We start from the raw sequence: 24,259 nt of genomic DNA on the forward strand, positions 1-24,259 counted from the left end.
ATATTTTGAAATAAATTCTCCAAGCAACAATGATATCAAGAATAAGAAACTCATACTCTACCATCACATATTCCATATTGACTTAAGTGACACAGGGTTTTAAAATGATTTTCAATAATTGTAAGTTTTCAGGAAATATCACAGATTGAGATTAATCATGATTAGAAATATTTTAATCTTTTTATTTTATCATGTCGGAAACAATAATCTGCATAATCCAAAATATATGTATGTGTAAAGTGTGCAGAGTGTGTATCTGAATCGTGGAGTGGTGTAGTCGGAGTGTGGTTGGCATGTCGAGGGATCTCCCCCATACTTGTTTTCTGCTTTCTTGCACAAAAAATAAAGTAGAGACACACAAGACATAATAATAGTAATACTCTTTATTAATCTTGAGGCATTTATTACAAAAGACTAGTAGCAAACTGACGATAGTAGCAAACTGATGATAATAGTAAACCTAACCCGAATTTAAAGATAAATGACTAAGATGCATTGCCTCAAGGTCTAATCTAGATAACTTAGCGGCGCTCTAATTCCTTGATCTTCTTGTTGGCACTAGCAAGATCCTGCCTAAGGCCTAGTATAATAGTGTTGTGGTTAGAGAGCTGCCTAGTGAGGGAATTAATCGAGGACTGGAGATCTATGATAACTCTATCTAGCTTGCAAACTTCCTCATCAATATCCATTATAGTCTTGCGACGCTTGGGAGGTGTCTCAAAAGCATTGAGAGAGTGCTTCGGGGCTGCCTTTGGAGGGATGAAATGGACTTTGGCTGCTCTAATCCCTTCAAAGTAAGGCCTTTCCTCCTCCGTAGTGTAGCGAATACTGCTGATCTCGCCGCTCCGGTTGGTCTTGACTCCAACGACCCTCTCATTGGGTCTAGGTGGAAGGATCCTTGTGCCGGTTGGCACCTTGATAGTGGTCTTCGTCTTGGATGATGATCCTTTGAGGAGTAGGGGTTGTGGCGGTGCGGTGAGAACTGGTTGAGCATGGTAAGATTGGGCGGAGCTGCGTTGGCGTAATGGCATGGCTTCTAGCTGTCGCTCTGTGTTGGCCGGGACGAGAGCACGGGCATCAGGGTCTTCCACAGGCTCCATGTTGAGGTTGAAGGGGACGACTTCCCAATCATCGTGGTACTTCTCGGCCATTGGAGCAGCAAGGAACTAATCAAGCTCAAATTTAAGGAGAGCTAATCAAGCTCTATTTGAAGGAGAGAAGGCTTGGTGGCTTGGTGTTTGAAAACTGAGGTCAGGGGTCTGTTTATATAGGGGTCAAAAGGGTGCCTCTATGGGTTGTTCGGGTTGCTCCCATTGACTTGCGTGGGAAACTTTCCATCCGAGGGATTATTCGAATTAACATAAGTGCATTTTCCATAACAGAGAAAATCGGGACCGAGGGGGAACAGGAGCTGGGCGCCCGCCCACCTGAGCTGGGCGCCCGCCCTCTCTCTGGCTCCTCTGTGGACCCACTTTCTCGAGCGCGTTTCTAGATACGAAGTTATTTAGAAAAATATATATATGACCCAAAAGCATTAGACTAAAAAGGTCGGGCTCTAATTCTCCATGGGAAGGTAAAAGTGGACTACGTCTATTTCTTCAAATTCCTCATTGGGCTCTAAAAATAATTTAAGACGTTGACCATTTACCTTGAATAACATACCTTCGTCATTTTGAAGTGTGATAGCTCTGTGGGATGATGAATTAATTACCTTGAATGGTCCTTCCCATTTGCTCTGGAGTTTTCCATGCCCGAAAAGCTTTACCCTGGAATTAAAAAGTAATACCTTATCTCCGGGTGTGAACTCCTTCTTGATTCTCTTGTCATGCCACCTTTTTACTCTTTCTTTGTAGATCTTTGAGTTGTGATATGCCTTCTCTCGCCATTCTTCCAATTCTGATAGTTGCATTCTTCTATAATCTCCAGCAACATCTAGGTCCATATTCCATCTCTTTATGGCCCAGTGTGCTTTGAACTCTAGTTCAACAGGTAGATGGCAAGTCTTCCTGTACACCAATTGGTATGGAGACATTCCAATTGGGGTCTTGTATGCTGTCCGGTATGCCCAAAGTGCATCAAGTAACTTGTCTTTCCACGTCGTTCCCATTTCATTTACTGTCTTCTGAGGAATATTCTTGATTTGTTTGTTGGAAGTCTTTGCTTGGCCACTTGTCTGAGGATGATAAGGGGTAGCGACGTTGTGTCGGATTCCATGTCTTGATAGATACTGCTTGAAGCGTTTGTCGATGAAGTGTGCTCCTCCATCACTTATCACTACTCTAGGGACTCCAAATCTTGGAAATATAATTTCTTCGAACATCCTTTTTGAACTGACGTTGTCGGCATGCTTGCAAGGTAATGCCTCTACCCACTTGGAGACATAATCAACTGCCACCAAGATGTACTCGCACTTCTTTGATGGAGGAAATGGACCCATGTAGTCTATTCCCCAGACATCAAAGAGCTCAATCTGAAGGTTGTTGGTGAGTGGCATTGCATCCCTTGTATTTATGTTTCCGTGCCTTTGACATGGCCCACATCTTCTGATATATTGCCTCGTGTCTTCATACATTGTAGGCCAGTAGAATCCACACTGCCAGATCTTTGAATGTGTACGGAATGCTCCATAGTGACCTCCATATGGTGATGAATGACATCTGTCGATGATCTTCCATCCTTCCTCAGTGGTCACACATCTCCTGAGTAAGCCATCAGAGCATACTCGGAAGAGGTATGGCTCATCCCATAGATGTGAACGACTTTCTTGAATAAGCTTCTTCTTGTTTGCTCCTCGTGGTACATACCCTGAAACCATAAAATTAACAATATCTGCATACCAGGGGTCAGACCTGTTAATCCCGTAGAGCATGTCGTCCCGAAGTGAATCATTGATGGGGGTTTCCTGTAGACTCTTAAAATACATTCTAGACAAGTGATCAGCAACAGAATTTTCTACTCCCTTTTTATCTTTTATTTCTAAGTCAAATTCTTGGAGTAATAAGATCCATCTAATCAGGCGAGGTTTAGCATCTTTTTAGTGAGCAAATATTTTAGTGCAGCATGATCAGTGTAAACAATTATTTTAGCTCCAACTAAATAAGATCTAAATTTATCAATGGCAAAGACAACAACCATAAGCTCTTTTTCAGTGGTTGCATAGTTAAGTTGAGCTCCGGTCAAAGTTTTACTGGCATAAGCAATTGCATGATGCTTCTTATCTTTAGTCTGTCCCAATACTGCCCCCACAGCATAATCACTAGCATCACACATAATTTCAAAAGGCAGCGACCAATCAGGGGTTGCATGATTGGTGCAGAGATGAGTGCTTTCTTTAATAAATTGAACGATGTTAGACATGCATCATCAAATTCGAAAGGAGCATTCTTGGCTAGCAAAAGAGTAAGTGGTCTAGCAATAAATGAAAAATCTTTTATGAATCTACGATAAAAACCAGCATGGCCAAGAAAGCTTCGAATTCCTTTTATGTTTACAGGTGGAGGTAGTTGTTCAATTACTTCAATTTTAGCTTTGTCTACCTCAATTCCTCTTTCAGACACTAAGTGTCCCAGCACTATTCCTTCCCTAACCATAAAATGACATTTTTCCCAATTAAAGATTAAGTGCTTTTCTTCACATCTTTGCAAAACCTTGTCTAAGTTTTCAAGACAACTATCAAAAGTTTTTCCATAAACAGAGAAATCATCCATGAAAACTTCCATAATCTCTTCAATCATATCAGAAAATATAGACATCATGCATCTTTGAAAAGAAGCTGGTGCATTACATAACCCAAAAGACATTCTACGATAAGCATAAGTTCCATACGGGCATGTAAAAGTGGTTTTGCTTTGATCATCAGGATGGATCGGGATTTGATGATACCCTAAATATCCATCTAAGAAACAAAAGAATGAATGGTTCGCTAATCGCTCTAGCATCTCATCTATGAAAGGTAAAGGAAAGTGATCCTTTCTCGTGGCTTTGTTTAGTTTTCTATAGTCTATGCACATCCGCCATCTGTTGACGGTCCTTAAGTATCAAATTTAACTATCAAATAAACAAAGAAAAGGATCCAAATGAAATCAACATCAAGACTTAGGGTTTTATCTGACAGAATTCCACGAGTTTTGGTGTTTGTCTATTTCTGCAGGGGGTTATCAGGAAATAAGGAAGAAAGGCCCACACGTCGGGATTACATAGAGATATCAACGTGCCGCGCAATTATCTTACATCTAGAAGACTCCAGAAGCCACGAGAAGGAAGCGGAGACCGAACGGAGTCAGGGACAGGGCGCCCGCCCAAGTCCTTAGGGCGCTCGCCCACCTTTTTCGGCCAATCACGCTCAATCTCGCGGATTATGCTCCACCGACCTAAAGGATCAAGAATAACCGTTCAATCAATGTCGGTTTGATCCGACGGCCCAGGTTCACTTGAGGGGACTATAAAACCAGACCCCTTGGCCCCTGGAGGAGGCACCCCTTGATCATTATTCATTATTCATAAACAGAGCAAAAGCTAGGGTTTAGAGATGAGAGCTCTCCTCTCTTCTCTAAACTAGAGTAGATCTAGATAGTAGCGAGATGGAGAGCGAAGGAGGATTAGAGGAGAGGCCGGCCTGTCGGTTCTTCCTCCGGTTGTACTTCGCCATGATCAAGCTCTAATCAAGCTTGCTCATGGGATGACTCTGGTAATCTACTTCTAATTCATTATGCAATTACTAATCATGTATGTTCTGGTTCACAACTCTTTTGAGTACTTCTAATCTATAGGACCCTATAGGTTAGAGTTGTAGTATAGGTGTAAGCGTGGTGCTTAGACCTGGATTACTTGTGGATATCCCCTGACTAGCTAGATCGTGTGGTAGGCCGCGTAGGTGACAGTTACGTTGGTCCCCTGTAGTCCACCTCTCGTTAGCAGGACGGGTAGGGTTTATCGGCCTATGGATAAGCATCCTTTGTGGTGTACTCTTATCACGTGGTTCGTCCCAGACATAGACATACCCCTTTGAAGTAGAGAAACTATAGTTATCCTCTCTATTCTGCTACAATCGCCCATATACTAGAATTGCTCTATTCTCTATTCCCATATTATCACTCACTGTTATCTTACCTTTAATATTGTTCTTATTCGATTCTATCATCTTTCCTATTTACACCTATCTATCTATCTTGGTTAAGTTAGAGCGTAGTTGGTTCTCCCGTTTCCCTGTGGATACGATAAAACCTTTAACCGGGTAATAGCTTCAACGGTATCCGTGCGCTTGCGGATTATCTGTGTGCGTATAAATACCATAGTACACTCTAGTGCCATGCTGGGGATGACAACCTAGTATTCAAATGGTGTTAGCAAGTGTCAACAAGCATTTTTGGCGCCGTTGCCGGAGAAACGGTTGCTGAGTTGACTACGAACTAGTTTAATCATTTTATAAAAAATAAATAAAATATATATATATATTTTCCTTTTATCCTTTGCCTCATCTCTGCTATTCTTTCTTCTTATCTAATCCTTGATCTCTGGTCTATTATGAATTCAAACATGTCTATCTATGAATTTCATAGACCTATGGGCACACATCTCGAACCACCAAAATCTTTAAAGCCTATCATAGCATCTAGTTTTGAGATAGACCCCGAATACATAGAATTTATTCAAAAACAACCTTTCTCAGGAGAAGGTGAGGAAAACCCATACACACACCTAAGAGAGTTTTATCGAGTCTGTGACCTCCTTCGCATAGAAGGCATGTCCGATGAGACCCTTAAATGGAAGCTCTTTCCGTTCTCTTTAACGGGAAAAGCTAGACATTGGTATAAACTCAAAGTAGGGAGTGTTCATGGAGATTGGAAGGAGTTATATAGTAGTTTTCTTTCTAAATATTTTCCAATCTCCAAAGTGGTGGAACTTCGGCGTGAGATTCTTTCTTTTAGACAAATGGAAGAAGAATCTCTTGGCAAATCATGGGACCGCTTTATTAACCTTACTCTCACTGGCCCAAAACTTTCTATTCCAGAAGAAGTTCTTCTAATTCACTTTTTTGAGGGCCTTAGTAGGAAAAATAGGCAAACCCTTCATGCGGCCTCTGGAGGATCTTTCCACCACCTATCCGCTAGTGAAGCTTGGAATTTGATTGATTTAATGAGCGGAAAGTCTCCTAGCTTTTATATCCCTGAGAAAGAGAAAGAACCAGTTCCTAGACAAGAAGAAGATGTTTCGATAGCCAGATCACAACCACTTCAATCCCAAACTTTAGCTATCGATCCTAAACCATCAATACCCCAAAATTCTCCAAGGGAGGAAGGAATTCCGACCTTAAATCTTTTAGATGCTGATTGTTTAGACTTCTGGTTCTATAAGAGACCTTCAAGCAGGGATAATTCAAATCCTTGCAATAATGTTTCTCTTAGAGAATGTCCTGGTTCCTATCATGAAGAAGTCGAGGATGACACTTCAAGTGAAGGAGAGCTAAGCCATATAGACAATTCTATCTACTCCCCTTCCATGTTCACAAGTTCTAAATCCATCCTTGACCTTAGAGATCCTTCTTATCCCTCTTCTTTTCAGTCTCATGATGATCCTAGCAATTCACCAAGACGACCAAACCATAGGAGTCATGAAGACCATAAGGATGGCATGTCAAGTAATGCCATAGAAGGAGAGCTAAGCCATATAGAAAATTCTAACACCTCCCCTATTTTGATCACAAGTTCTAAATGGCTAGAATGTGTAGAATGGATGGATAAGGAAGAAGCCTTAATGGGTTCTGACTTTGGCTCAATTTCAAATGGTGAGTTCTTGACTCCCTTTGAAGATGAGATTCATCCAACTACAGAAGAGGACATAGGTAAGACCAATCCAGGAGAAACTCCGAACATTCAGATTGGAGACGAAGATAACACTAATGAGCATGGAATTTATTTCATAGCCATTTCGTTTACTCCATGCTCATATGCAACATCTTCCCAATCTATTGGTCTCTCCGACATCACCACACTTGAGATCTCCAACCCCCTCTTCCTTTCTATTTATAAAAACTTTAAAAGGGCGGTTGTCGATGCATATGTCTATAATAAATATTGCAGATCTCGTTGAGTTGATCTAGATATAGGTTGGTGTCGGAGGGGAAACCACTTCGCCAACATAAACTAATGGTTTCCCAAGGACAAGCTTAGTGTCTTAAAATAAGCATTGATCAGATCGTAACATGAGCTTTTAATTATTTGCAACATTACCTTGCGTATTGAGCATATAAGGATAATTGTAAAAAATATTCCTTCGGGTATTCTTGTCACTAACCTTTCTAGGATTGGAGCAAGAAGATCGGATGAATGACAAACACAAGGTATGTCCAACCAATCATCATACAACATTGAATTAAATTCATCCAAACTTGAATTTTGCAAAATTCAAGCTTGGGGGAGTACTTTACATAAAAACATCCTTTGCCATGTTGCTATGCTGGTTGAGACATGCTCAATTTGTTAAATACTAATCACACTACTTCATCTCCACTTGAGTAGATCTCTATAAATGCTGTCATGCTACCTTTGTCTATTTACTAGCAAGTGTTGGTTTGGAAGTACTCGCCATACTTCCATTGGCATTTAAATTAAGCATGGTGTTTAGGTTAAATAGCCTTCCTTAATCTAATTAGACATGGAGTCTAGTTTGGTTATTGAACTAAAAAAATTGCTTGAGTAGATATTGGTATATTTTGTCGGACTAACCCCTGCAGAAAAACTTTCAATATCGATTTGGGAAGTCCTGAGATAAACTCACATCAGAGACGAAGAGAGTGACACATGAATTTTAACAATTTACACAAGAAGGACATAGCTCATTCATCAAAGAGAGATGATCCATGGAGGGTGCCACAAACACGATGCACAACCGCTAAGAAAGGAAAGCTTCCACAAGATGATACTGTACCATCACTCTTCAAGCAAGGTAACATCTTAAGGTACTTGACTATCACTTTTATAAGCTTCCCCTTGGTTCTGGCGTTCATATAAATAAAAGAGACAAACGTGTATGATTTACAACTCTAGATTAACCAACCCAACTGATTCAACATGTTTAGTCCTTTAATCCTTGTTCTTAGTACTACCTCCATGATCCCACACTCCTAATCATATGAGCTAAAATGTTACACATTCAATCATTGAGAGATATAAAGAAAAAGACATATACATAGATAGATTATCTTTCCATAAGATTGAGCGATCTGATCTGACAAATGTTATAAGTGCTACACTCATGAACTTATCATCCATCAACTTTGTCTTGCTCACTATGCTTAAGGTTAGAGAAGAACAAATACACTTTTGGTTCTGTTGGTGTTTTCCACCAACAAGGCCCTTGCACTTGAACTCTGCCTTGTCTCTATGAGCAGGTACACTACGAGCACAAACACACTGAGCAAGATACTGCTAACACCGCACTTCGAACTGTTGGGCAAACGAAGAACATGGGTGACACCGTATTAAAAGGTGCAGACGTCAAGGTCCGCACCTGAATCAAATGACGCACCTGAAGAATGAACACGGTGAGAAGCCTTGTCAAGAAGACTTAAAACATTGAACCCTCGCCGAAAGGTAAGATTGGTAGTTATCCATATTTATCCTTTCTGCATTCCCTTTTCCCTTTAATTATTTACTTTCCTTAAATAGATTATTAGTTAATCATGCTATCTTGAAAGAAAATAAAGATGTTAAAAAATACTAAGCCCCATGTGAGTATACGAGTGGCATAAAACCCATAAGTACCTTCACTGTGGTGGCATAAGAATAAAATAAATATTTCTTTTCTACTATATAAAATAAAAATATAAAAACAGGGAGTAATATTTATTGAGGAAGCTCAACATGATGAAGGCTAGATATTTATGCTAACACTTAATTAGTTCCACAAGCTTTGTTGTCTATTTGAGCTCCACAGAATTTAAGAATCAAGAAGACTAGCAGACGAAGGACATTCTAATCGCTGTCAGAATGCTGCTCACTTTCAAATACACCTCTGCCACCTGTTAGCTACATCAAGAGAAATTACGTCAAAATTCAGCTTGGGGGAGAGCACCCCCATTTATCTCGCTAAGTATTTCTACCTATCTTTATACTTATATTATATTAGAATATTAAAATACATAAACTATGAAAAACCAAATAAAGATTTTGTGCTTATATATATATCTTTTGCTTAGTGTGTTTAATAAATAAATAAAGTGGCTATGCTAATCTGAATCTTAATAATAAAACTCTAGCATGGATATGATGAATAGTTGCTCTGCCTAATTTGCAAATTTGAAGTTCTCTCTCAAGTTTAGACATAACTGTTATAATTTAAAGCTTGCTCTAGATCTAAACTTGTGGGATGAAAACTTGATCTGAAATCTAAGTTGTTAACGGATAAGATATGGGAAGGTTGAGCTGCTGTTTATCTGTTCCTAGCGATGCTAGAATTCTGGAGAATTTTATCTTTGAAAATATTTAAAATGTTGCATGATGAGTTTCTGTAATGATGAAAGTTTAAATTCCTACCACAGCCATATATACATGCTTGCTAGACTTTGAGCCACACATTTATTATTTACTGCTTATGAGCATTGAGTGTGGTCAAGCTGTGTAGACCCTTAGGAGCTTGTCATGTGGTTAAATCAAGATTCACTTGCACGTTCACTCATATATGCTACTTCTACTTCGGAAGTACCATCCACATATATCCATCCATTTCCATCTCCAGAATCACCTAAAAATATTCTACTCCTAATTCGGGAGAGAATAGCCAAAAACATCTATGTTTTTCCCTTGTGAAATAAATGCTCAAGTTATCTTGCTACTACCACTTGCTATATTATCTCAAGAGATGAGTGCTCAGAAAAAAAAAATAAAAAATATAAAAAATAAACGAGGAAATAAAAAGGGGCAAGTGCCCGGAACCTCGAAAGAAAAGAAAAAGAGTGAGACGAGAGGTAAAAATGGACAAGTGTCCGACAGCAGAATTAGGGGTACAGGATACCCACCTGAGAGGAAAGAAAAAGAAGAGCATCTCATTCTCCTCATAAAGTTTCAAAAAGCAAGGAAGGTATGTATCCCCTCATAAGAGCAAAAGTAGAATTAGACTTTCACCATTGTTATCACCATCATCACTATACACCATTCATTCGCCACACATGCACATCTTGATTTGGCTTATTGATTTGTTTCTTTGGATCCATGGTTTGACTATACAATAAATGTCTTGTAAGTATGTATACTTTATCTCCCACCTATGAGCTCCAGATATTAAAGCCTTATTAGAGTAGGGTGAGAGAGAAGGCAATGTCACTATGCCTTATACCACAAATACCACATATTTTGAGAGAAGGCATATACCATCACTGCCTTGGTAAGGATCCAGAAATACCACAAAAGAGAGATATGAGAGAGTCATACAAAGGAATCTCTGAGTTTTATTTGAAAATCTGCAAAAACTCCAGAGCTATAGCTGATCAAGAATAAGAGACATGGCACTTGACGGGACTGTTCTATCTTTTAACCACTCAATACAGAAGTGACGGTTACAAGTCCCATGGTGAAAGGTAAAGTAAGTAAGTTTTAAGTCTTGACAGTTTACTCTAACTCAGAGATGAGACCTCATTTAAAAGCATGTGTACTGTCAATTTTTAAAGATATTGCAACAACTTATGATCCATAGCTGAGTCTATCCTTACTCAGGGACGAGCAAGAGGTAAGCTTGGGGGAGTTTGTTGACGGTCCTTAAGTATCAAATTTAACTATCAAATAAACAAAGAAAAGGATCCAAATGAAATCAACATCAAGACTTAGGGTTTTATCTGACAGAATCCCACGAGTTTTGGTGTTTGCCTATTTCTGCAGGGGGTTATCAGGAAATAAGGAAGAAAGGCCCACACGTCGGGATTACATAGAGATATCAACGTGCCGCGCAATTATCTTACATCTAGAAGACTCCAGAAGCCACGGGAAGGAAGCGGAGACCGAACGGAGTCAGGGACAGGGCGCCCGCCCAAGTCCTTAGGGCGCCCGCCCACCTTTTTCGGCCAATCACGCTCAATCTCGCGGATTATGCTCCACCGATCTAAAGGATCAAGAATAACCGTTCAATCAATGTCGGTTTGATCCGACGGCCCAGGTTTACTTGAGGGGACTATAAAACCAGACCCCCTGGCCCCTGGAGGAGGCACCCCTTTATCATTATTCATTATTCATAGACAGAGCAAAAGCTAGGGTTTAGAGATGAGAGCTCTCCTCTCTTCTCTAAACTAGAGTAGATCTAGATAGTAGCGAGATGGAGAGCGAAGGAGGATTAGAGGAGAGGCCGGCCTGTCGGTTCTTCCTCCAGTTGTACTTCGCCATGATCAAGCTCTAATCAAGCTTGCTCATGGGATGACTCTGGTAATCTACTTCTAATTCATTATGTAATTACTAATCATGTATGTTCTGGTTCACAACTCTTTTGAGTACTTCTAATCTATAGGACCCTATAGGTTAGAGTTGTAGTATAGGTGTAAGCGTGGTGCTTAGACCTGGATTACTTGTGGATATCCCCTGACTAGCTGGATCGTGTGGTAGGCCTCGTAGGTGACAATTACGTTGGTCCCCTGTAGTCCACCTCTCGTTAGCAGGACGGGTAGGGTTTATCGGCCTATGGATAAGCATCCTTTGTGGTGTACTCTTACCACGTGGTTCGTCCCAGACATAGACATACCCCTTTGAAGTAGAGAAACCATAGTTATCCTCTCTATTCTGCTACCATCGCCCATATACTAGAATTGTTCTATTCTCTATTCCCATATTATCACTCACTGTTATCTTACCTTTAATATTGTTCTTATTCGATTCTATCATCTTTCCTATTTACACCTATCTATCTATCTTGGTTAAGTTAGAGCGTAGTTGGTTCTCCCGTTTCCCTGTGGATACGATAAAACCTTTAATCGGGTAAAAGCTTCAACGGTATCCATGCGCTTGCGGATTATCTGTGTGCGTATAAATACCATAGTACACTCTAGTGCCATGCTGGGGATGACAACCTAGTATTCAAGTGGTGTTAGCAAGTGTCAACACCATCCTATGACGGTGCGTTGCGGAATTAGCTCGTTCTTTTCATTCATAATAACAGTCATGCCTCCCTTTTTGGGCACAACTTGTACTGGGCTCACCCACTCACTGTGCGGCACAGGATATATAATCCCTGCATGCTGTTGGGTATTGTTAACATCATTACCAAAAGTAGACTAAGTTCTCTAAATCTAGTAACGGTGCCAAAAATGCCAAACCTATCCCTCACACCACTTAAGCCAAGTTGTCATCCCCAGCATGATATAAGAGACGCGGTATTGAAATATGCAATTGCTCTTCTAAATAAATAATGAATGGGATCTGCAAGCGCACAGATTAATACCGATGTAGCATTTTAACCAGGAAGTATTCTAGGTATCGTTATTTATATTTTTACCACTGGGAAGGGATTAGAAATCATCACTAATGATTACAGAATAGAATATGAGATTGAGCATCTATCATTGCATGTATAATTGAGAACATTATATCTAACTCCTCATAAAGAGATAAGTGTCACATAAAAGATATATGAAATAATAATAGTGACAAGGATAACTAATCTGATCTAGCCACATAATAAATATGATAAGCACCTCAATTAGATACTCTAGAAAGTCATTAGCATGGTATTAGAACGAACTACAAGAATATTCCCTAAGTTATTCTTAACTATATAGTCTAGCATTATCATAGTTAGTGCAAGCATACTTAGCAATCATTGCGAGACAAGATTACGCCCATGCATAGTGATATTAGCAAGGAATATGAGAAACATAGCAATCACTCCCCTGTAATAATGTTGCTCTGCCAGCCCAATACACGAGAGGGGGACTATATAAGAATCAATGAAGCTGTCACTATCACAAACCACCCCACGATCTGGCATATTGGGTACAATCGCAGATAAATACGCTATAAGCACCACGCCTACACAATATCTATCATTTACCCATGGATCCGATGGATAAACGCTATACGATCCTAAGCATGTATATAGATCGAATCTAACTAAGCCAAGTACATAACCATGATAAACTAAGAACAATATAATCTTGTATAAGCAAGTAGAGCAAAGTCATAAGCAATATATTGAAGTAGAACAAAGTCATATTCATAATATTGAAGAACAAAGATAATTAGAAAGCAATTAGAAGCACAATTAGACAATTACCAAGAATTCTCTTGACAGATCCGGAAACCAATCGAAGATTGACTCCTTCTAGTTCCAATCCTATGTAGCTATGCTAATCTAGATATCTAATTGATGTGGTGGCTCTAATCTTGATCAGAGGCTTCTTCTCCCTTGATGGAACAATGAATTAGGGTTGAGAGGCTCTCTCCTCCAGGGGCCAGGGGGTCTGGTTTTATAGTCCCTCCAAGTGAATATGGGCCCTTGGATCAAACCGACATAGATTGTATGGTTTAGATTCATCCTTTAGGTCGGTGGAAATCTCCCGCAAAGCAGAGTCCTGATTGGACTCAGGGGCAGGGCGGGCGCCCTGACCAACTGGGCGGCCGCCCAGGGTCAGGCCCCGTTTCGCCTCCGCTTCGGTCTCGTGGCTTCTGGAGTCTTCTAGATGTAAGATAATTGCGCGGCACGTTAATATCTCTATGTAATCCCAACGTGTGGGCCTTTCTTCCATATTTCCTGATAACCCCCTGCAGAAATAGACAAACACCAAAACTCGTGGAATTCTGTCAGATAAAACCCTAAGTCTGGATCTTTATTTCATTTGGATCCTTTTCTTTATTTATTTGATAATTAAATTTGATACTTAAGGACCGTCAACACATGCAGCAGCTTTATAACTTCCTTTATAACTACCTCTCTCATAGTGTTGTTAAGTCTATGTTGGGGTTCTCGAGAGGGTGAAACAGAAGGATCTGTTGGAATACGATGGGTACAAATCATACGACTGATTCCTGTAAGATCTTGGAGTGAGTAGCCGAAAACTGAGTGATGTTTCTCAAGAATGGTCATTAATCGCAGAGTTTGAGCCTGAGTGAGTTTATCGCTAATGATCATAGGGAACTCTGGATTATTGTTTAGGAAAGCATAGGTAAGACCGGGTGGTAAAATTTTAAGCTCTATGGGGGGTCTAGGTGTTTCTGCAAACTCATCTAAGGGTTCAGGCTCAGAAGGTTCGTCTTCTTCTTCTGTGAAGAAAGGAGTTTCGTCTTCTAAGTCTGGTTCATCTAAAAGCTCAAGAGATGCAGCCTTTACTTCCTCCATAGGATCAGGCAAAAGATATGACTCGGCCTTATTGTTTAAGGAGTGTGAAATTATTATTGGGAATTTAAAAGTTTTTCTAAAAGAAATGTGTAGCTTTCCAGTATGACCTTCATAAAGGAGTCTTCTAAAAGGTTGTCCTATTAACAGGTCGAAGTCCCATGTATCAAAGATATAGAAGTTCAAATGAACCATGGAGCCTTCTACCGTAAGAGGTAGGACATTAATAATTCCAAGACTGGGGACTAATCGTCCCAAAGATTCCTTTATGACCTTTGTTGTGGGGGTTAAGATAAGATTTTTAAATAGTTTAAGTGCAAAGGATTCAGACATGATGTTGATCCCCACAATAGGATTATAGAGAGCATTAAATCGATCAGAATTATAAGCATAGCGTATAGTTATAGAGGGTGTGTCCAAACGGATCACATCAGAGGAAAGCTCAGATTCCTCCAACCATTCGCTACTCATTACTAAGATAAGCTCTCTCAATTGATATTCACTTGGCAAATAAATGCTAAAATTGCCATTTTGGGGTTTGTCAATAGAATGGTAGTTTGAAATATTTCCAAAATCGGCAAAAAGATCGGATTCTATATCCAGCATGAAGTCCGGTGGTGGAATTTCTTCCTCTTGTGGCTCAGAACTTGGGATAGCTAAAGTAGATGAAGAATTTGGCAGAGTGTCTACTTCGGCTTCATAGGTTTCATCATGAAGGGTATTATCCATCTCAGCTCCTAGGATTCTATCTAGGATCACTCTAGCTTCATCAGCAGGGATGCGAAAGAAAGAACCTCTAGACATTGTGTGAAGCATTTGTTTGTGATTTTTATGAAGACCTCGAAAAAAGTGAAATAAAAGAACAAGGTCTTCAAGATTAAGGTTTGGACCAGATTCTAAAAGGTCAGAAAAACGTCTCCAGGATTTCCCCAAAGTTTCATTATCTTTTTGTTTAAAAGATAGGACTTCGAGTCTAAGGTCGGCTATACGGTCAAGGGAATAGAAATCTAGACAAAAGTTGGCTCGTAAAACTCCCCATTCACCTTGTTGTTGACTTACCTTCTGACTGTACCATTGTCTAGCTTCTCCCCTTAAAGTAAAAGGAAAAAGCTTCCAACGTAAAGTTTTATCAGAAATGCCTTCAATGCGAAGACAATCACATGTTTGCTCAAAATCTCTAATATGAAGGTAAGGGTTTTCGTCTTCCTTTCCCGAAAAAGATAGGTTTTGAATCATGGCAATCAACCTAGAACTTAACTTATACTAGGATGTTTGGATAGGCTGTGATGACTCCCATGGTAAAAGGTCAGTTGCTAAAGGGATTGCAGATTCATGGATCGATTTAGAATTTTGGTTTTCCATAAGGTAAGAGTAAAGAAAATAAAGAATATAAAAGATAAGAAAAGATAAAAGTATAGATACAAGCTAGTAGCAAGACTCAGGTTATCTCAGCAACCGTCTTTCTCCCCGGCAACGGCGCTAGAAATGCCCGTTGATATTTGGGAACGCAATAAGGAATTGATCCGCAAGCGCACGGATATCGGTGAGCACTTCACCCGGGAAATTATCCAGAGTATCGTATTTATTTTTTTACCACTAGGAGAAAGAGTGCATCTGGCTAACCGGTCTATTACTACTAACCTTTAGGCACAAAGAATGTCTTTCGATGTGAGTGATAAATAGAGAAGACTGCAACCGTAGTCTCCTTCTAACCTTGGTAAGGATGATTTACGGTTCTAATGGGGAGGCTAACGGAATCTAGACAACACAAAGGATGTTCGATCCGCACCTATAAACCCTATCCTTCCTGCTAACGAGATGTGATCTACAAAGGTAGCTCGGAATTGTCACGTTGCTCACTACTACTACGGTCCAGCTAGTCAGGGAATATCTATGAGTACCCCAGCCTAAACACCACGTTTACGCCAGAAATGATTACTCTAAACTCTACGCGAAGAGATTAAAGTAAACTCATAAACCATAAGAACAATAAAACAAGAACTTACTAGAATTTAGAAGTCGAATTACTGAAGAATCCTAGGAGCAAGCTTCGGGTTAGGAGAACTTGATCCCGCAGGTACAAGCTTGGAGTAGACACCGACAGGCCGGGCTTCCTCCAATCTACACCTCCACTCTATCTCTCTCAATCTAGTAGAAACTAGAAGATCTATTTCTACCTTACATTGATTGCTTAGCCTAAAAAGAAATATTAATTAGAGAAGAGGTTTTCATTCGAGGGCACCCCTCAGTCTCTATGATAATTTCTTCATGTCTTCTCCAGGGGCCAGGGGGGTCTCCTTATATAGTCCTCCCCTTCTATGCATTTTTGGGTCGATAGGCGAGGTGGTACTATGTTTTTCTTGATCCAATAGGTCGGTGGAATATCCCGAGCGAAGAGAGTCCTGAAAGCAATCCAGCAGGGGGCGGGCGCCCTAGGCCTGGCCCCCTTCGGCCTCCCTCTTCTTCCCGTGGCTTCTGGAGTCTTCTAGATGGTGGAAAATCATGCGGTGCGTTGATATCTCTATGTAATCCCGACATGTGGGCCTTTCTTCCTTATTTCCTGATAACACCCTGCAGAAATAAATAAACAACAAAACTCGTGGAATTCTATCAAATCAAACCCTAATTCTAGGTGTTAGTTGCATATTGGTCCTTTCTCTTGTTTATTTGATAATTAAAATTGATACTTAAGAACCGTCAACACCAACCAAGGCTGGAATGAAGAGAGGACCCAGACACGCAAGAAAGGTGGAGGTACGCATCAGCTCAAGGAGGTAGACATGCTGTCTGCAAAGCTAGACCTGCTCATGAAGAAGCTCGATGATAGAGCTAGAGATAAGAAAGAAGTTATGCACATCTACGACTCTCACATGACTTGTGAAGAGTGTGGAGATACTGGACACTCAGGCAATCACTGCCCTGAGATGCTTGAGGATGTGAACTATATCAACAACAACAACTACTACTACTACTACAACCGTCCTCAACAAAATCAAGGTTGGAATCAACAAAGGCCTAACTACTCAGGTAATTATCAATGTAACAATTCTTACAACAGTAATAATAATTTTCCACCTTTGAGAGAGTTAGTATATAATCAAGGAAAGCTAATGGATAACCTATCTAAAAAATTGGCATCTAATGATAAAATGCAAGAAAATATAAATAATAGAATGGATAATTTCTCTACTGCCATCAAGAATCAAATTAGCTTTAATAAAATGATTGAATCCCAGTTAAATCAAATAGCTGTTGTTGTTCCTTCTACTAACCCCGGTATACCATCACAACCGGAAGGATTAGAATCAGCAAATCTTGTAGACATGTTTGATGCAGGTAACTACTGGAGTAACCCCATCACTGAAGTTACTACTGACCTTCTGCCGCTCAAGAGAGGCGATCCAGGACGCCCCGTCAACCCGATCTCCATCGGCATGGTGGACTTCCCAAAAGCACTCTGCGACTTTGGCTCCAGCGTCAACATTATGCCCAGGGTATCTATGAAAAATTCTTTACATATGCTTTATTAGAAACAACCATGTGTTTGCAGTTTGCAGATCAGGCGTTAAGTTTTCCAAAGGGAATATTGAAGAACCTCTGTGTCTGAGTTGGTACCTTTTACGTCCCAGCAGACTTCATGGTGATAGAGACCGGTAATGATGAGAAGGCACCCATCATCTTAGGGAAGCCATTCTTAAACAACTTGGGAGCTGTCATCTATGCTAGTGCTGCCAAGATCAGTTTCTACATCAAAGGGAGGAAGGAGACGTTTTCCTTCAAGAACAAGACTACACAGATCCCAGAGCAATCTCGACATGAACCAAGGAAGAGGACAAACAAGAGGAACAAGAACAAGCAAGTGTGGACCGAATCAGCTAAGATGATCACTGCAGTTCATGAAGGACAAGATCATCAACTTAAGTCACCGTTTCTGACCAAGAAGGACGACCTAGGAATGCCAAGCATCTATTGCTCCATCAATGGGTACAACTTCTACAAGACATTTTGCGACACCGGATCGGGCGTCAACATAATGGCCGCGGTCACCTATCGGCTCTTGTTCGGAACCATGCCCCTAAAACCAACATACATTCAGCTCCAGATGGCAGATCATACATTTCGAGAGGTTAAAGGTATAGTAACTGATGTCCCTGTCAAAATAGATGATCATTTTGTCTACACAGACTTTCAGGTTATTGACATGGGAGAAGAAGAATATGATCCACCCGTCATCCTTGGAAGACCATTCCTCAGCACCGTTAAAGCAATCATCTACATTAGAACTGGAGAAGTCCATATGCACTTTCCCTCTGAGAAGGTACGCCGCTATTTTACTGACCCTAACTATATCGTTGAAGACTCTAAGCAGGTCAGGACAAGAAGAAAACGACGCAACCGCAACCAGAAGAGGTAAATCATCAAGGACGGATGGGCAGACTATGAAGGAGAAGTAGTAAGGTCTGAAGACATACAGCTTGAACAAGACTATCCTGAGGAGACCGTAGCACCGAGTCAGGTGTGGAAAGAGAAGATAACTATACACGAAGAGGAGGCGCCGCTGGAAGCACCAACTGCGCCACCCAACGTACCCCAGGACAACTGAGAAAATGAAGCGTCCCGTTCGGAGGACTTAAAAACACCGAACGCCTTGCCAAGAGGTAAACTTGGTAGTTATCCTTTCCCTTTTAAATATTTAAAATAGTTTACTTAGTTAATTATGTTCATACTATCCTAAAAAGAAAATAAAAATGTTAAAAAATAGTAAGCCCCATGTGAGTATATGAGTGGCATAAAACCCATAAGTACATTCACTGTGGTGGCATAAAAATAAAATAAATATTTCTTCTACTCTATAAAATAAAAATATAAAAATAGAGAGTAATATTTATTGAGGAGGCTCAACATGATAAAGGCTAGATATTTATGCTAACACTTAATCAGTTGCACAAAGCTTTGTTGTCTATTTCAGCTCCACATAATTTAAGAATCAAGAAGACTAGCAGACGGAGGACATTCTAATCGCTGTCAGTGTACTGCCGACTTTCAAATACACCTCTGCCACCTGCTAGCTACATCAGAAGAAATTACGTCAAAATTCAGCTTGGAGGAGAGCACCCCCATTTATCTCGCTAAGTATTTCTATCTATCATTATACTTATACTATATTAAAATATAAATATACATAACTATGGAAAACCAAATAAAGATTTTATGCTTATATATATATATATCTTTTGCTTAGTGTGTTTAATAAATAAATAAAGTGGCTATGCTAAACTGAATCTTAATAATAAACCTCTAGCATGGATATGATGAATAGTTGCTCTACCTAATTTTTCAAATTTAAGTTTTCTCTCAAGTTTAGACATAACTGTTATAATTTAAAGCTTGCTCTAAACCTAAACTTGTGGGAAGAAAACTTGATCTGAAGTCTATGTTGTTAATGGATATGATATGGGAAGGTTGAGCTGCTGTTTATCTGTTCCTAGAGATGCTAGAATTCTGGAGAATTTTATCTTTGAAAAATCTTTAAAATATTGCATGATGAGTTCCTGTATGATGAGAGTTTAAATTCCTACCATAGCCATATATACATGCTTGCTAGACTTTGAGCCACACATTTACTTTTTACTACTTATGAGCATTGAGTGTGGTCAAGCTGTGTAGACCATTAGGAGCTTGTCATGTGGTTAAATCAAGATTCACTTGCACGTTCACTCACACATGCTGCTTCTACTTTGGAAGTACGCATCCACATATATCCACTCATTTCCATCTCTAGAATCACCCAAAAAATATTCTACTCCTAATTCGGGAGAGAATAGCCAAAAACATTTCTGTTTTTCCCCTATGAGATAAATGCTCAACTTATCTTGGTTACTACCACTTGCTATATTATTTCAGGAGATGAGTGCTCTAAAAAAAAGAGATACGAGGAAATAAAAAGGGGCAAGTGCCCAGAACCTCGAAAGAAAAGAAAAAGTCAGACGAGAGGTAAAAATGGACAAGTGTCCGACAGTAAAATTAGGGGTACAAAATACCCACCTGAGAGAAAAAAAATAGAGCATCTCATTCTCCTCAAAAAGTTTCAAAAGAGCAAGAAAGGTATGTATCCCCTCAAGAGAGCAAAAGTAGAATTAGACTTTCACCATTATCATCACCATATACCATTCATTCGCCACACATGCACATCTTGATTTGATTTATTGACTTGTTACTTTGGATCCATGGTTTGACTATACAATAAATGTCTTGTAGGTATGTATACTTTATCTCCCACCTATGAGCTCCAGATATTAAAGCCTTATTAGAGTAGGGTGAGAGAGAAGGCAATGTCACTATGCCATATACCACAAATACCACATATTTCGAGAGAAGGCATATACCGTCACTGCCTTGGTAAGGATCCAGAAATACCACAAAAGAAAGATCTGAGAGAGTCATACAAGGAATATCTGAGTTTTATTTGAAAATCTGCAAAAACTCTAGAGCTATAGTTGATCAAGAATAAGAGACATGGAACTTGACTAGACTGTTCTATCTTTTAACTACTCAAGATAGAAGTGACGGTTACAAGTCCCATGGTGAAAGGTAAAATAAGTATTTTTTAAGTCTTGACAGTTTACTCTAACTCAGAGATGAGATCTTATTTAAAAGCATGTGTACCGTCAACTTTTAAAGGCATTACAACAACTTCTGATCCATCGCTGAGATTATCCTTGCTCAGGGACGAGCAAGAGGTAAGCTTGGGGGAGTTTTTTGACGATCCTTAAGTATCAAATTTATTTATCAAATAAATAAAGAAAATGATCCAAATGAAACTAACACCCAGACTTAGGGTTTTATCTGACAGAATTCCACGAGTTTTGGTGTTCAGGAAATATGGAAGAAAGGCCCACACATCGGGATTACATAGAGATATTAACATGCTGCGCAATTATCTTACATCTAGAAGACTCGAGAAGCCACGGGAACGAAGCGGAGGCAGAACGGGGCCTGGCCCAGGGCGCCCGCCCTAGAGACCAGGGCGCCCACCACCTGTTTGTGCCCAATCTGGACTCTCTTCAGGGATCATGCTCCACCGACCTAAAGGATCAAGGATAACCATTCAATCAATGTTGGTTTGATCCAACGACCCATATTCACTTGGAAGGACTATAAAACCAGACCCCCTGGCCCCTAGAGGAGGGCACCTCTCAACCATAATTCATTATTCATCAGGGAGAAGAAGCCTCTGATCAAGCCTTAGAGCCACCACATCAATTAGATCTCTAGATTAGCATAGCTACATAGGATTAGAACTAGAAGGAGTCAATCTTCGATTGGTTTCCGGATCTGTCAAGAGGATTCTTGGTAATTCTCTATTGTTCTTTAATTGTTCATCTTTGTTCTTCGATATTATGAATATGACTTTGTTCTACTTCAATATATTGGTTATGACTTTCCTCTACTTGTTTATATTTGCAATTATATTGTTCTTAGTTTATCATAGTTATATACTTGGCTTAGTTAGATTGGAATTATATACATGTTTAGGATCGTATAGCGTTTATCCATGTGTACAGTGGGTAAATGATAAGTATTGTGTAGGCGTGGTGCCTATATCGTATTTATCTGCGATTGTACCCTATATGCCGGATCGCGGGGTAGTTCGTGGTAGTGACAGCTCCATTGATTCTTATGTAGTCCCCCTCTCGTGTATAGGGCTGGCAGAACAACATTATTACAAGGGAGTGATTGCTATGTTTATCATCTTCCTTGATAATATCACTATGCATGGGCATAGTCCTGTCTTCGCAATGATTGCCAAATATAATTGCACTAACTATGATATGCTAGACTTTATAGTTAAAATAACGTAGGAAATATTATTGTAGTTCGTCCTAATTCTATGCTAATGACTTGCTAGAATATCTGTTGAGGTGCTTATCATTATTATATGTGGCTAAGTTATGCTGATCACATTAATTATTTTTGTCAGCATTCATACTTTATCTATATTTTATGTGACATTTATCCCTGTATGAAAGAGACAGATAATGCTCTCTATTACAAATGCAATGATAGATACTCAATTCTATATTTCATTCCATAATCAAAATTGATGTTTAGCAATCCCTTCCTAGTGGTAAAAATATAAATAATGATACCTGGAATACTTCCTGGTTAAAATGCTACATCGGTATTAATCTGTGCACCTACAGATCTCATTTATTATTCATTCAGAAGAGCAATTGCATATTTCAATACCGCATCTCTCATGTCATGCTGGGGATGAAAACTTGGCTTAAGTGGCATGAGGGATAGGTTTGGCATTTTTGGCGCCATTATCAAAATTAGAAAACAAAGTCTACTTTTGGTAGTGACGTTAAGAATGCCCAACAGTCAGCATGCCATACCCCTATCGAGGCTTATTCTAATGCCTACACCATGTAACCTAAGTCTCCCCTTGGAGCTATAAAAGGGGACACTGAGGGCGATATACAAGGAGAACTTTCAGTGCACAACCCACAAGATACGATCCATACACCTCCATCAGCTAGGACTTAGAATCCTCAGATATATCCACTAGTATTCGCCCCTGTACAAGCACTTAGGTGCAAAATAATACGAAGCCTTCTCCCCCACTGGACGTAGAGCCTCTTCTTGCCTGAACCAGGATAAACCTCTATGTTATTCTTGCATCACCATCCAGAAAAGGGAGCACGCACATAAATTCACTCGTTGGTGTCACCCCCCGGGGTCGAAACACCGACAGTTAGCGCGCCAGGTAGGGGCCCTGTGTGTTACCACCGATTTCCCATCTCTTTCTGGATGGCCACTCACGTCTCACAAATCCCACGCTCGATGGTGATTTGGTTTGGGAGCCTTGAGTTCATGTCCACCGGCTTCGGCTACAACATGATCCTGCTCTCGATCAAAGGACCTAGAGGGGCTCGTATCACGCCCACACGATCGAAGGCCCTGAGACGGCCTCGCCACCATGCTTCCCTGCCCAAGAGGAGGCATGGTCAGCATCGCCACCACCCCACCACTGTTGCGTGATCATCACCTCATGCGGAGCGAGCAACGGGGCAAGGGCCAACAGCTCCACGCGTCGAGGCCACATTCACAACGGCCCGGCGTCAAGGCGGCCACACGATGGCATCGGGCAGCGGCATGCCTCGCGCACCCTCATCCCTGTCCACACTACTACCACACGGTCTGTTCGCCACCAGGCCGACGTACCCGTTCGGTATGGACAACGCTACGACGTCGCTTGCCAGGACGATATGCCCGGGTGCCGGGACGTGCGTGGAACAACCACTGGTCCTCCCGCACGATGCATGGACCCGGCAGCAAGCTCAGCAAGCAGCTGAGTAGCCGGTTTTCCCCGGATACGCGGGCTTCGATGTCTAGGACCTGGGCACTACCATCACCTCACTCAGACAGTAGTTGGCAGAGGAAGGACGCGGATGCTTCTACACTGCCAAGCCAGACCCCGACTCAGAATCCGACAGCTACGACCCTACTATTGACACTTGCTAACACCACTTGAATACTAGGTTGTCATCCCCAGCATGGCACTAGAGTGTACAATGGTATTTTGGTTACTATAAAAGAGTTGTGAACCAGAACATACATGGATAGTAATTGCATAATGAAATAGAAGTAGATTACCAGAGTCATGCCATGAGCAAGCTTGATTAGAGCTTGATCATGGCGAAGTACAACCGGAGGAAGAACCGACAGGCCGGCCTCTCCTCCAATCCTCCCTCGCTCTCCATCTCGCTACTATCTAGATCTACTCTAGTTTAGAGAAGAGAGGAGAGCTCTCATCTCCAAACCCTAGCTTTTGCTCTGTATATGAATAATGAATAGGGATGAAGGGGTGCCTCCTCCAGGGGCCAGGGGTCCTGCTTATATAGCCCTTCCAAATGAATGTGGGCCGTCGGATCAAACCGACCTTAAT

This window comes from Sorghum bicolor, chromosome 1 (assembly GCF_000003195.3).
Source record: "Sorghum bicolor cultivar BTx623 chromosome 1, Sorghum_bicolor_NCBIv3, whole genome shotgun sequence".
NCBI classification, from domain to species: Eukaryota; Viridiplantae; Streptophyta; class Magnoliopsida; order Poales; family Poaceae; genus Sorghum; species Sorghum bicolor.